A 15,995-nucleotide genomic window follows, 5' to 3' on the forward strand; every position below is an offset into this window, starting at 1 on the left:
AAATTGAAAAATCAAAACAATTAAAAAATGTATACAAGTATAATCTATTAAAACAACTGTAACACTCACGCTTCCTTGTATAAGACCATGAATCCCAGCAGGTCTCTGAAGTCCGAGGGCCAGAACGCTTTCCACTGAATCAGGATCTTGTCGTGGGACGTGCGGATTCGCGTAAATTTAAGAACTTGGTTTTCACCTGGAAGAGAGGAGGGATTATCAATCTGCTTTGAGGTCAAACTCAAGCTGCACTGAAACCAAAAGCAGCGCGGCTCTTACAGTAGGTCTGGTCTGCATACGCTGGGATGCTGATGTCGTTCTTCCTGTCCTTGGTCCCGGTCACTTCTTCCATCCGGAGGATCTCAGACTTACAGAGCTTGCTGTTTTGGACGAAGTACATCTTGCCGTTGAGGATGGTGAGGTTGTGTTTGTTCCAGTCCCACAGCTGTCGCAAGTTCAGGTTGTCCAAGGCATAGAAAGAATAGTTCCTGCAAAGATCAAAAAAATGACATTGAGTAAGCTGTAAGCTCAGTGCTAGAGCTCGGCGGCGGCATCTTACGCACTCAGCTTCCAGCGTTTCTCCGCGAATGACACGCAGCTTGCGGAGGAAGGAGAGCGAGACGAGAGCGTGGGCTCTGCGGATGCTCAGAGAGCCTGTGATCTCCTCCAGCTGACCCAGACTAGACTCCAGCTCGGCAGCGATGTTGTCTGAGGAACAGAAGATGCACACTTCACTTCATGCATACACATATAGACATCTAGAAACACATTACTGTATGTGCTGGATAAGGCTATCATGTGATTTTGTTAGTTGAATATTATATGTATAATTACTTTTAACTGTATATGTATAAAAATTTGCAATTTTTTAAGTTATTGAATTATGTGCTTAAGGTAGTTAATTATTTAATATTTTATTTTTATGAATATATAAATACATATTTGATATTTTATGTATTTGGACTAATTTGACAATCGTTTTAAAATATATTGTTTTTATAATTATATAAAATAAAAACAAAAACATTCTTAATATAGAATTGTAAAAAATAAATGACAGAGGTTTAAATAATTTAAATATTTGTTTTATGGTTTTGTGTATATAAAATATTACAATCTTTAGCATTCTGAAAGCTAACAAAAATTTGAAGGCAAAATAATTTATTTTTTTAAATATTACAAAATATGAAAGATAACTATGCACGTACACACTAATTATCTATCATTTATAATCTATAATTTAACATTATATATTTCTAATCCTTAATGTTAATGTTTTTTCTTAAAATATTATTTAAGATAATAAAATAGTTAATCAGTTTATGTTAAATATTTAATAATTTAATTGAATCATTCTGTGTTTAATATTTTATGTATTTGGATTTATTTGATTTTTGGAGCCATTTAATTTTTTTATATTCAGTTGTTTATTTATTTTTAAATGTTATAATATGTTATTAACATTAATATACATGTTTTTTAAAATAATGTTTAACTGAATAATTGATTTATATTTATAATAGTGTTTAATACTTTATTTTTTATAAATATATTAAAGTATAAAAATTTTATGTATTTGGATTTATTTGCCATTTAATAGCAAAATTCTATTGTCTATTTATAAATATTTTTTGTAATTTATTTAAAGTGTTATATTATATAATTTTTTTTTTAACAAATAAGTAACGCTTACAGACAGGAAAAAGTTCAAATAACTTGCACAATAATAATTTTATGGTTTTGTATAAATAAAACATTAAACATTTTGAAATACAATTAACAACATTAAAATACAGTAATTAAAACAATGAAAACAAAAAAGACAAAATGCACCTAAATGCAATCAATCTGCTTGCGGCGCCATTTCAAAGTGCACAATACTCACTTCCTTTGCTGATTTTGATGATCAGACTGCCGTTGAGCAGCGTACAGCCGCGCAGAGCCTGAGCAGCGGTGACCGAGTCCACCGTCTTCACCCCCGTACACAGTTTGGGACATCGACCTGTGCACGGCTTGCAGTTCAACCTGAATGATTGACAGAGATGGGTTTTAATCAAGACCAAACTGCGAGAGCAAGCCTGAAGATGCAGAACGACACACCTGACTATTGCTTTACACATGGATTCGCCATGATGTCAGCAGCTGGCACCGCTTTTCGAGACCGCGATTGCCTTGGGGCCAAACATATTGTTCCCTTCCTGCTAAATTCTCATGTCACCTGTGCTCTTGTCATTGTTGTGTTTGGAACGAACCCAAATGTGCTGGAACGGATTGTGTGCTGCAATGCATCTGAATGGAACGGGTCAGTGAGGGCAAACGTCAAAACACAATCCCGCTGAGACTCAACTAAATACCTCGGATAGCTGTTCAGGCTTTGAAGTATGCGACCTCCACATCCATCCCTTATGAAGAGAGGACTCTGGAGACGAGGCCTTTTGATGCAAGAATCCGCAATTGCGCTGAAAGATGCTGTGGAAAGATCTAATCGTGGAATGGGAACGTAATGAATCCCAGCGGCGCAGGGCATTTGTATAATACTGTTGCTTAATTTGATCACTTTTTAACAAAACAAGCGTGTAACTTTACGTAATCGCGATCAAATCTTGCAGCAGGTGGGTGGGAGGGGAATCCGATGCTATTTTTCAAAATTAATTTAGAGTTACAACATTGAGATTTCATCTATTCCCATCTGTCTTTATTCTCCGATTCCACTAAAAAACAAGGCATAAACTTTAATACCTATATGGGGGAAAAAAAGTGTCAAACTACAAATTATCATTTGTTTCATAAACTGTAAACTGTATGAGTTTGATGCACTCAAACAAACTGGTTCATAAGAATCAGATTACAAAGACTGTGCTTTATTTTTTTGACTGACTAAAAAGAATCAGCTCATAAGAGTCATTCATTTGGGAATCATTTTAAACTGGCTCTGCTGTATGTTTTTGACTGACTATAAGATTTTATAGTATATTTTATTTTTAGGATCATTTGATTTTTCCTATAAGAATATTATGAATTTGTTTGGGAATCACATTACACGAGTCATGCCGTTTCTGATTCACTTAAAAGACCAAACTCAGTCATTCATTCAGGAATCGGATTACAATGGTTGTGCTGTATGATTTTGACTAACTACAAAAGAATCGGCTCATAAGAGCCATTTTATGTGGAAATTGGATTACACTGGTTGTGCTTCATGCTTTTGACTGTAAGAAATAGTTCATTAAAGTCATTTGTCTGGGAACCAGATTATACTAATCATGCTGCTTGTTTCTGATTCACTAAAGGCATAAGAGTCATTTGTTTGGAAACCGGATTATACTGGCTGCACTGTTTGCTTTTGATTCACTAAAAAGAACTGGTTCATAAGAGTCATTTGTTCAGGAATCACAAAGAATTGCTAATAAGAGTCGTTTGTATAGAAATCAGATTACTCCAGTCCCACTGTATGTTTTTTTTAAATCACTAAACGGAAACATGCTCATGAGACTCATTTGTTTGGTAACGAGATCACACTGGTTTTGCTGTACGTTATGAATCAGAGTCATTTGTGTGAGAATTAGATTACACTGAACGTGCTGTACGTTTTTGGTTTACTAAAAAGGTTCATAAGAATCATTTGCTCGGGATTCATACCTCACGTTTCGTGCTGTATGTTAATGTGCTTTAGATTCAGTTGTTGTGGCACCATTGAGTACCGTGAACAAAACTTTAGTGCACGGTTTTGGCGGAAGAATAAACATGCACTAACTATTAACTGAACCAAACATCATTGGGTTCTGGTATTATTTAGAGAGCAACAGTTACTGGTTCATACCCTATTCAAGTGTATTTGGGGGCGGTTTAGAGTTTAACTGAACCCTTTTCAACTGCCACTACAAGAAATACTTAACAGCATCATGCATTTCAGGAATTAATTTATTTAACCCCCCCCCCCAAACACACCCACAGAAATGCTCAGCAGTTCATTCACAAATGAGTGTTTTTCTCTTTTAGGTTTCTAAGCCCATTATCCCACTCTTTAACTCCCCTTCCAGTTTTGGAGATCCACACAGATTTGTTGAACCTACCGTTTTTACATTTTAACTCCATCGAGGGACATTCAAATGCTGCTAAATTTCAGATCCCGATGCTTTGAATTCTCATTTGGAAAATAACAAGGAAAGAAGGATGGGGCGCGCGGTTACGAAATGGGACTTAATGCCGCATGACTGCCTCCCACAAAGGCGAAAGGTGACCGGACGAGAAAAACAAGCCAATGACGTCACTTCAAAACAAAATTCCTGGAAAACCGAGATCCCATCAAGCTTCCACAACTGCAGCGCTCCGACGTGGAGACAAAGGAATCAAAAGGCCAGTGAAACAGCCACCTTTTTAAAGCCCCCGAGACTCCAGCAAACAAAGGCTGCCATTGTTCCCGCAAGGCTGCGTTTTACTCCCATTCTCAGTGTTAATTCTGTTTATTTGTGCGTTAATAATTCCCACACATGAAGCTGGACGTGCAAACCAGCGTGTGCGCGAGCTTCTGGACATTCCTGAGCATCCAAACAGACTCAAACTCAAAAAAAGGGCCGCTAGTGTAGCTTTCCGGCACGCAGTGTTGTTTTGGTTTGGCTCATTATACTTCCGCTTAGCTTGACAAATTCAGCTGGATTGCAAATGACTCTGTTGGAATAATCAGGGTGGCATTTTATCACGCTCTTAACACTTGACATCGGCCATTAGAATCTGCTTTTTCAATTTGCCGTGACTGACGAAAAGACTAAACGATGTTATGATACTTCTAGAACAGTTTTATCTTCTCCCGGTTAAGTTGAGCGTGACAACTGGTTCGTTAATTTTCTAAACGACCAAAACAAATCACAGCATTAACCAGAAACTGCTACTTCATGCCTGCAGCACATGATTCACTCTTTAAACAGTCATTAATATAAAAAAGAAAAAAAAAAATGACGCACAAAACCCGTCAAGAACATGTCCAGTGTCAAAAGATAAATTATATTTTTAATAAATGATATCACATTATATTTTAATAATTATAATAAAATTATTTAATAATACTTATGACAATTTAATCTTCATTTTTGTATTTTGTATTTAAAATTTCTTAATTTTAATAAATATATATTTGTTACTATAATACAATAATTTTAAAAAAATTCCTAAAGTCTTGATTTTCTTTAAGATTATTTTATAAAACAATTAAATATTTGAATAAATCATATTATATTTCCTTATTATATTTAATTTGTATTTATGATGCTAAAGATAATTTAGAGTTGATTAGAGTTGGCTGGAAAGTGGAATGCTGTTTAACGTTTAATGTTAATGTTGCATTAATTTAAAAAAAAAACAAAAGGTGATACGTACGAGGTGGAATTCATGGTGGTGTATCCAGACGGGCATTCTGGGATACAGGCTCCGTTGTGGATGACGTACTCGTGGCAGTCTCCGCTCTTGCCCTTGCACTTGTTGTGGAGGTCCTGGCAGAATTTAAAGGACACGCAGCGCCATCCCTTGAAGGTGTAGTAGCCCGGCGGGCAGCGCTCCACGCAAGTGTCACCAAAGAGGAAGTTGCGACATGCCACGCATTTGGTCGCGTTCCCTGACACGGAGCAGCCGCCCAGACACTGGTCGTGACAGCACTCTTTATGGGGGGTACAAGCGCCATGGACGCATTCAGAAGGGCAAACTGTGAGGGGAAAAAGTAAGAAATAACTTTTTAGACTCATTTTCCTTTAATGTGAGAAACTACAGATGTATATTACAAAAATTTAAATCTGTCGATTTCAATTACAATACATATTTTTAAAGGCTGTTCTCTCAATTTCTCAATACAAAAATTGTTTCCCCACTTTAGTAGCATTTGCATACACAAAAACTTACAGTTTTATTCCCATCTATATTCTGAAGGATTTTACTGAGGGGTTTGTTCAAATAACACTCACCTGGTTTTATACAGCACTTTACTTCTAAAAACATGGTTAAAACGTGTATTTATCTGGATGTTGACAGTATTTTGTGATTTCTGGAGTGATAAAAAGAGATATCCAAAATCCCCTCTATAAAAATCTTTGACTCTAGTATGTTAACAAAATTAAACCAAAATTTTAAACCCGGCTTTATCCAAGATTCTGGAAAATGCTGCAGATTAGAGCATATTCAACTAGAGAATACACTGTTGGCATATTTAAACATAACAGAAAACCTTAAAAAAAAAAAAAAGTTGCAATTCTTAATGTATTCGAATCAAATCAGGAAGCACAAACACTGAAAAAATTTGATGTAGAATTGATTTTTACTCCGAAATTGTGAGTAAATTTAACAATTACAAATAATCGGCAAGCAACACTTTGAATTAAAGATAAAATTTTAAAGTAGAAAAACTGAAATAGAATTTTCTTGTAAAATACACTACAATAATATTTTACATTTTTATTTACAACTTCAAAAACAATGTTTTTTATAGGGTGGAGATATCTATTAGTTAAATTTTTAAACCTCTTCAGCTGGGGTGTTAACATTATTTCACATGAAACAAACAACGTCTTGCATCACGTTCAAAACCAAATGTGATCAAATCAAGCATAAGATATTTGAAAAGGTGATCTGAGGTCGGCGGCATCATTCTACAACATTCGTTAGGAAGAAAGGAAGTGATTTAAAGTCGTGTTTGGCAGCAGGGCCATCTGGAAGTGAAGCTTGTTCATGGCAGGGTGCGAGAATTAATGAATACAGTGATATGCAAGTCATCTCCCTCGTCTCACACTAGCTGCCTGATAGACCACAACAAAGACACTCCGAGACAAACGTGTTCCAGTAAAATGTAAAGAATAGCATTCTACAATAACATAGCATGCATACACTGTGTACACTATCCACATTTTCAATACGCATGGAATGCAATGGAATACTACATTTGATAAAATTTCCATATGGAAACCCATTTTCGCCACTATAAGGGAATTGCGACTTTTTATCTCACAATTCTGACTTGTTGTCTCAGTTCTGAGTTGTTGTGTGAGATGTTTTTTTTGCGATTGATGATTTTTTTTGCAATTGCGAGAGATATAAATTCACAATTCCGAGAAAAAGAGTAAAAAAGTAAAAAAAAAAAAAAAAAGTTTATATCTCGCAATTCTCATTTTGAAATTTGCAATTTTTTTATTAAATAATTGCGAATTATGTCAATATTGTTTTTTTTACATTTTTTTTTCTCAGAATTGCAATTTAAATCTTGCAATTGAGGGTTATATTGTGAGTTTTTCTATATATGTTCTGTTTTTTGGGATAGAAATATTGAGATTTGTGAGATGAAAATTTTTATTTTTTTATTCAGTGGCAGAAACAGGCTTCAATATATATATGATACAACCTGACTTTATTTATGTTTTATTTACTTTTTTTATTTAAAGAAAATTGTATCCAGTATAGATTTTTTTTTGTGATTTTTCAACATAATTGTTATATAAATATATACAATATTAAAATGATTTCTCAAAGCATTCAGTTAAACTTGTAAATAAATTAATAAAAAACTGCGTACTGTTCTATACACTATTTTTTTTTATAAATAAACTATTGCCCAGTATAGATTTTTTGTACATATATTTCACATAAAGAAATATTAGAATTTATAAAATGATTTATAATAAATAATACAAACATGAAAAAATAAATACAAAAAAAAAATATATATAAAATTATGGTAATACACTTTATTTTTGTTTCAAGTTTGCTAGAGCAACTACACACAACAGTAGAGCACGCTTGTTCATATTTATATACAGACTCATCTAAGCATGTTAATGCACAGCACAGTGTGTCAATGCAACCAAGCATTAAATTCAGCCCGAGCAGAAATGCCGCCTCCTGAGACTATTTCATAGATGTCGTACACGGAAGGCCTTCCAGGTTACAGTGGAGAAGCAAATCTGTTGGCCTTCATTAGTGCCATAAAACCCTCCATCATGTGAAAATGGGCCGCCCCACAGGAGCAAAACAACATGGACCCTTCTGCCTGTCAACTACAGGGCGGACTATACCACTGCCTGATTGAAATAAAAAAGGGCAAATGGGGCTGAAAGGTGACGGGGATCATGGAGGCGAAAAGATCCTGAATACATACAAAACAGAATAGGCACAAAAAAACAGAAAGCCAAAGCAAAATTCCTGAAACTGCAGAACATGTCAATTTTGAAGTGTTTGATACTCTTAAACAAGTATATTTAACCACTGTCTGCCTCAGCTGCAAGGCCCAACCACATTTGTACACGACACAATCTTTCACCGACTCCCGATCCAGTCGAAACTCCAGTCCGGGTTTCCGCAGCAGCCTCAGATCCACCCTCACCCTTAACCAATGTTTTTGCTGTCCGTGGAAGGCAGCCATTCAACAGCCTCTTCCAACAGAGATATAGATCCGCCCAGCGTTAACCCCTGACGCGCCGGCAGACAGGCGGCAGACGGATGCAGTGGGAACGCCACAATATACAGGAGTGAGCATGCAGGCGGGCGCAGCATCCACTCTCGCAGCATTCCTCACATACGCCAGCGATTGCAGGACTGCGTAACCCTGCACAAAACACAATCCCACCCCACCCCTCCCCTCCCCTCCCCTCCAGGACAGCCTCCGCGGCGTCTCCCAAGGATCATCCCTGTGTAAACACACACATCTTCTCTCTGCGCTTTGTAGTCCCTCCTGCTTTCATTCATAAGCATTGTGTGGGTTCTGATATCTGATTTCTTGTTCTTTTATGGCTATCAAAATTATTGCATTACTCTATATATATATATATATATATATTCTGATTTCTTGTTCTTTTATGGCATATATATTTTTTTTTTTTTTTTTTGGTCAGGGTTCTGTCACTTATACATTATAATATGTAAAGCAATAAAATATTGTTTTTCACCAAATAAATGGGCAAAAAAAATTGCATTTAGCCAAAATTCTCCTTTTAAGGCAAAGTAAACATCCATAAAGACTCAATATCATCAAAAGGCTAAAAAAATATCAGGACATAATTGTTTTTGCCATATCGCAGAGCAATAGTGACATGTGTGCATGACAAGGACCATAAACACGCTTCCCTATATTCACTCTGAGGTCACAGGTCAACAGCATTCACTGAAAACTCGTGTGGATTCCCCATAAAAAAAAAAGCTAATGCATTTACACATGCACACTGAAGCTCTTGGATGGCTTTTTACTATATTTGGCTGCACTCGCATGTCTCAGGCTTCAAAAGATTTACTGTAAACGCTACTGATCATTTGTTCAGAGGCGTGCGGCTTACGAGAGCGGAGGCAGAGCGAGGAAGTCGGGGGAGGGGAGGCTAGAAATGTAAACAAAACAAACCCGTAAATAGGGGAGGGAAGAAAGCCTCGAGGCACTCGCTTAGGAGGAAAGGAAAGAAAGCACTGGAACGCAGCCGAAGGTATGAAAGCCATCTTGTTTATGCAACCTTGCAACGGAAAACACACAGAAATGTGACAAGCACACTGGCCGGGTGACCCGTGATTCAAAGTTCATCGGTCCAAGAACTCGACAAACAAAAATTAGATTCAGAAGAATCATCCAGGCCGCTGATATCACCAGATTACCCAACGCAGGTGAACAGGAAGTGCAAAGGTGATTCGCTATCAGGCCGTCGTCAATTCCAAGGAGTTCACCAGCACAAGCAAAAACCAATGCTAATTTCACGTTTGCAGACACAAGGAAGTCTTTGAAGAATCAGGCTCTGAAAGAACACTTAAAATAGTACACTTACACAATCATAAGATGCTGTTTTTGCATTTTAAGGGTGCAAGTGTGCACACTTCACCACAGGAGTGAGCTGTGGACCTGCTTGGGCAAGTTTTGGGAGTGTCTGTCATTAACACACATCCCACAACACCTCAACGGCAAGCACACGAGCACGGGCAGAACGGCCATGTCACTTAGACAATAACGAAAAGCTACAGTATAACACTCCTCGTCTTTTTTTAGACCAAAATTGGACTCATTTAAGTCAAAGGAATTGGATTCACTTAGATTATTATTCATTCGTAATCTTAGCTTTGGTCGGTTGGTGCTTATTTTACAGATCTACACATTGCGCGCCACGTTTTGCGTTAAAGTATGGGATGAGCAATTTTCATGTTTGCATTGTGCAATCTCCAAAAATGGGTTCAAAGGATTTAAACAAGTACTTCTAAGGTAAAAACGAAACTGTTTTGTGTCAAAATGTTTGTTAACGAAAATGTTTTGTTTAAAAATAGTTGTTTGGTTCAATTATTTTGGTTACCACAAAAATGTGGTTCCATTCGTCCCCCGTTTTCTTTATGTAAAAAAAAAATAGAATAAATTTAAAATTTAAATAGTATATTTTAATGCCAGAAACTCTAAAACAACTGCAAAAATGATGATTTAAACAGTTTTATGGCTCAAATAAACAACTTTCAACAGAAGATATAATGTAAGTGCTTTTATAAAATTATAAACATTTGTTAAATCCACCACAATCCTTCTTTAATAGCAATTTGAGCCAAGAAGTCCTTATACCGCGCATAATGCACAAGGAAGTGTTTTGAGACACATTTCTCAAAATTACAACTGGGTTTTTCCCTCCATATTTGGGATAAACAAACACTAACCAGTTTTTAATGTGTAACTGTCCTTTACACCCAGATTGCTGAACAATTAACTCATCAGCGTAGACTTTAACACACAAATACTTCACGGTGACTGGCAGGACAGACTCATGTGCCTTGAGCAGGCGAACTTACACCAAAGTGTTTCTCTACACAACCAAAGTGACAAAATCTGATTAGGCCAATCAAAAAACAAATCAGTCTAACTGGCGGTTGACACATGCTATTCACATTCAAGGGTCATTCTTGGTCCTAAGCTTCTGGTCAATGACAAAAATTGGATTATGGCATCATAAGAAGGGGACAAACAGACCATCAAGGCCATGCAGGATGTCCTGTGGCTGAGACAGTGATTCAATTAAAGGTTCCTGCAGAAGAACAGTGAGTCACCTGTTATCTAGATGGTTAGATGGTTCCTCAGTGAGGGCATCTGTCTGGAAGGAGTTACTCACAGCAGCTGTTCTTCCAGTGAGTCACAGTCTCTCTCTGCCTCTGCTTGCCCTTCTGTGTGTGTCTCTTTCAGGTAGTTTGCATGTTGCATCCACAATGTTTGTGTATCATGAAAAAACGGCAAGTAACCACATCTTTCTATTGAGTTTTACAGGCTGCATGCAATAACATACAACATGACCAATGCAGTCTGCCTCATAAGCCGATTTTTAGTGAATCCAATACATGCAGTGCAATCAGTGTAGTCAGAATCAAAGCTGAGTGTTTTTGATTCACTAAAAAGAACTGGTTCTTAAGAGTCATTTGTTTGTGAACTGGACTTCACTGGTGTGCTGTACGTTTTTGATTCACTAAAAATGAGTCATTTATTTGCGAATCAGACTTCTTTGGTTGCAGAGTATTTTTTTTTATCTAAAAAGGAACAGTTCATAAGTCATTTGTTCATGAATCGTATGAAGCAGCTCTTTTCATGAATCATTCAAAAGACCCACAAACAAACAAGTTACTATTTGAATCCTTCAATTTGTTCACAAGTTTACTTTTTGTAAAAAGGAATAAATATATTACACAAAAAACAGTATGATGAATGTCCATCTAATGGTTGGACTAATGGTAGTCCCTTCCGCAACTGACATCCTTCAATTTGTTCACAAGTTTACAATTTTACTAACTTATTGTTAGAATAAAAAAAAATTACGGTCTCATCAGGAACAGCAGTACTGAGCAGACGTGAATGTTACAACAGATGGAAAGAAGCGAAATGCGAAATCCAAGAAATCTAGTTTTGGTTGCCAACCTTTCGTAAGCGCCCTATGTTAATGAAACCAATATACTTGCTCGAAATAGCTTAGCCTCTTAACCCACCATAATGCCGCAGGAATTGGACTTTGGTGGAAAAAAATATATTAGCTTAATCCATGTAACTAGAGCACCTCAGTTTAAAAGAGCTAGTCATGAGCGGGGCATATTTTTCAGCCCCAACGCAAACTGAATAGGCCATTATCTTCTCAAATGAACAAACGAAGACTATCCAAACTCAGGGAATGTCTGGGATTCGGGGTGGCCTTTTGCAGGTGGAATTGCACGGTCCAAGTCACCGTGCCAAATGAGGACAGCAGGGAAAACAAATCTTTGAGCCTTCGTCTTAGCCTTTTTTTTTGGCCCGACTGCTCAAGTGGTTTCCATGGTGGGAAGGTTAACAGAAAACGGAGATAAAATAAATCCAAAGAGTGCAGAGATCCCATCCGATTGGATTTGAGGCAGTGCAGTAAAGAGACTCCAGAGAGCAGCAGCGGGGTCTGTGGTGAACGTACATATGCGGACAGAGCTGACCCTGCTCTAGAAACCTGCGGCACTGCAACGGCTGCACTGCAGATACGGAGCTGCTTCATATTCACCACGCAGCACACCGAGCCAGACACGCTCCTCGGTCTGGGATCGCCTGGATTTCTCTCCCATAAGCGCTCGTTCCCGTCAGAGAGAGCTTGACTGTTTCCAGGGTTACGGTGATATCCGAATAATCTGGTTTCCTCGTCAATGACCTCTGGGTGAGCAGGGGAAAGGGTTATAGATTTGATTGCACAGGTGCCAGGGTTTCCAGAGTGGAGCACATTAACTTTTCCCCTTGAGGATGTTTCTGTACATTCTCTCTTTGCGACATTTCCAAATCTTAGCCCTGCAACCTCAGAAAAACATTACATTATCTTTATATGATACTTGGTGTGTTCTAGGTATACGCTGTATCATCAGAATTCAAGAAATGAATGATGAAAATGTTTGTTTTGTCATTGATAAAAAATATGCATGACAATGATAAATAAATAATTGTAATTAAATGTTGACGAAAATATGACGACAATTGACAATTGCAATTTATTTCCTTTTTTCTTCTTTTTTAAGACCTTATTGTTCAAAGACATTTAAATAATAATCTGCTTAATTATGAAAAGTAAAAAAAATATTATTGGTACTAAAATTGTGCAAAATAAACAATAACCTTATATCTGAACAAAGATTTAGAATATATTATATATATATATATATATATATATATATATATATATATATATATATATATATAAATTTTTATATATATATATATATATATTATAAAAAAAATATCTAATTTTTTTTCTTAATTGTTTTCAATTTTTTTTAGATTTATGTAATTTTTTTTATTATTTGTTTTTTATTTTTTTTAAGATTTCTGAAAAAAGTAATATTCTTCTTTTTTATTTTTTTTTAAGATTTTGAAATTCATCCATTAATTCCACCTAATAAGTTGGCTTGCATGAGCTCAAACTGCGAGTCGTCTGCTTGAATAAATGGTTAAATGTGAAGCGAGGATGATGGTCAGTGCCCAGAATGCTGTGCGGCGTGTTCAGACGGAGGCCAGCGGGCAGCATTCAATGTTAAAGATTAACAGCCGCCCTGCCGACCCACAGCAAAGTGATAAACAAGAGCACCATATGGTCACCTGACCAGCCCGGCCCGGCCCTTCAGGAGAAGGAGGAGGAGGAGGAGGAGGAGAAGAAAAGGCCACAGCACGGCAGACGTGATAAAGCTATAAACAGCCATGGCATGAGGGAGGAGTAGAGACGAGCACATGGCCGCACAAACCAAAACATTTAGCAAAACAAACCATGTAGTAGCCAATTACACTCCACACACAAAGCATCAGCAATGACTGACCTGCTAACAGCTCTGACATCCACATCAAAACCATCTCATCAACAGACAAGCACAGCATTCTAGTCCAATACCGCTAATGCTACAACCTTGCTCCCTACTGCCTACATAGGCAGCTGACTTCTCAGTCAGCATCCTAACTGAAACAAAACATCATGTGTGACTGATTTTGGTATGAAAAAAAACATGAGATTCGATTTAGGATTCATTTCAACAGATTAGCATGTTGCTAAGCTTAAGCCGAGATACACTAATAAGCATAATTCATTATTTTTATGTAACTATTTCGTCTATAATTCAGAATAACATTTATAAACGAGTAATATATAATATATTAGTAATATATTAATTTTAACAAGCTAAAAACACGTATAGCCTGAAAGCACTAAGTCGCTTTGGATAAAAGCGTCTGCTAAATGCATAAATGTATATGTAATATAAATATATTACATTTATATATATTTGATGTTAAATAATTTTTTGAAGTAATAATTGTTTTAATTTGATACACTAATAAGCATAATTTATTAGCTTCATATAACTATTTCAGCTACACTGTTTAGAATACATGAAGTTTTACAAGTTTAATGCCATATAATAATAATGAGCTGTAATTTTCTCTATTTTTATATTTTCCTTTTAAACACTATTATGCATACATCATTATTTTTATATTTCATCTATATTTAAAAAAAAAGATTGGAATATTTTCATATTTTATTTTTAAACACTAAACATAACCAATTTTTATAAAACAAATATATCTGTATCTATACTGTTCAGAATAAAATACAAGTTATAGAAATTATCCAATTCTATAACTGTCATTTAATATGAGCTAACAATTTTTGTTTTTAATTACTTTGATACACTAAGCATAATTTATCATTAACTTTCATCTACACTTTTCAGAATAAAGTCTTAGTTAATATTACATAAGTATATAATTGCTGTATAATTTGAGCTGTAATTTTTTTATATTAAATTATTATTTAATTTTTGTTTAGTTTGAAATTTTATTTTTTTTTAATTTTTTATTATTTTTCTATTTTTTTTTAATACATTAAATATTATTTTTTATTTTTTTTAAGTTTTTATATCTATGTTTTATTTGATAATTTTTTTTGTTGTAATTTTTTAATTGTTTTATACGATTTTATATTTTTTTTGTTGCAATATTTTAATCCTTTTACACGAAGTATTAAAATCATTTGCTAAAGTTGTATATAATATATATATTGCTGTATAATTTTAGCAATTATATTTCTGTAGTAATATTTGTATTTCTAATTATTAATGCACCAGTTATAATATAGCATATTTTATATATAACTACTTCATCAATACTTTTCAGAATAAAATACAAGTTATATAAGCTATATAAGTCTATAATTGCCATAAAAAACAATGGCACTCATTTATCTTTACTTTATTATACATACTCATACATATACATACATATATACACACACACACACACACACACACACACACACATCACATACTACATTTTCATGGTAAAACTTTCCATGCAAGGTTTAATAAGAATAATGATAATGAAAATAATAATAATAATAGTAATAATAATACTAATAATAATAATTATTATTATTATTATTTTTTTTATTTTTTTTTTAATTTAATTATTTATACGGAAATTAATATTACATTTTGCTGGGTAAGTTTTACTAATTATACAACAACAACAACATTAACATTAATAATAATAATAATAATAATAATAATAATAATAATTATCTAAATAAAACTATAAATAAAAATTATTATTACAATGAAAATATCTAACAGACAAAGAACAGCATGCTTTTTAAATCACTAACATAAAATGAATAAATGAACTGACTTTTTTTTTTTTTTTCTTGCCTGTAGTTATAATAATTAAAGTTAAAAGTTGTAATCATTATAAAATAGTGAGTTAAAGTTACACAAAGTTTTGATGGTAAAACCTCTGCAAAGTGAGTGAGGCACAGTCAAATAAACTACAACTACAGAGATTTCATGCAATCCATAAATATTAGCAGGCATTCCCATCCTTAAAATAGTTCACTCATAAGATCACAGTATAAACAGCAGGAAAAATGGAACTTGGACACTGGCCTTCATGAGTAAACTCCTCTGTATATGAGGAAGTATGTGCTAATACGAAGGCTGAGATATACAACACATTAGTTGAGAATAACATTGTGAGAATGAAACCGTCA

At 35.0% G+C, this 15,995-nt stretch overlaps 1 pseudogene; it reads right to left on the minus strand.

Moving 5' to 3' along the window:
• Positions 1-15,995, minus strand: part of LOC109046906 — a 65,320-nt pseudogene that overhangs the window by 10,538 nt on the left and 38,787 nt on the right.

The sequence above is a fragment of the Cyprinus carpio genome, chromosome A22 (genome assembly GCF_018340385.1).
Source record: "Cyprinus carpio isolate SPL01 chromosome A22, ASM1834038v1, whole genome shotgun sequence".
Classification (NCBI taxonomy): Eukaryota; Metazoa; Chordata; class Actinopteri; order Cypriniformes; family Cyprinidae; genus Cyprinus; species Cyprinus carpio.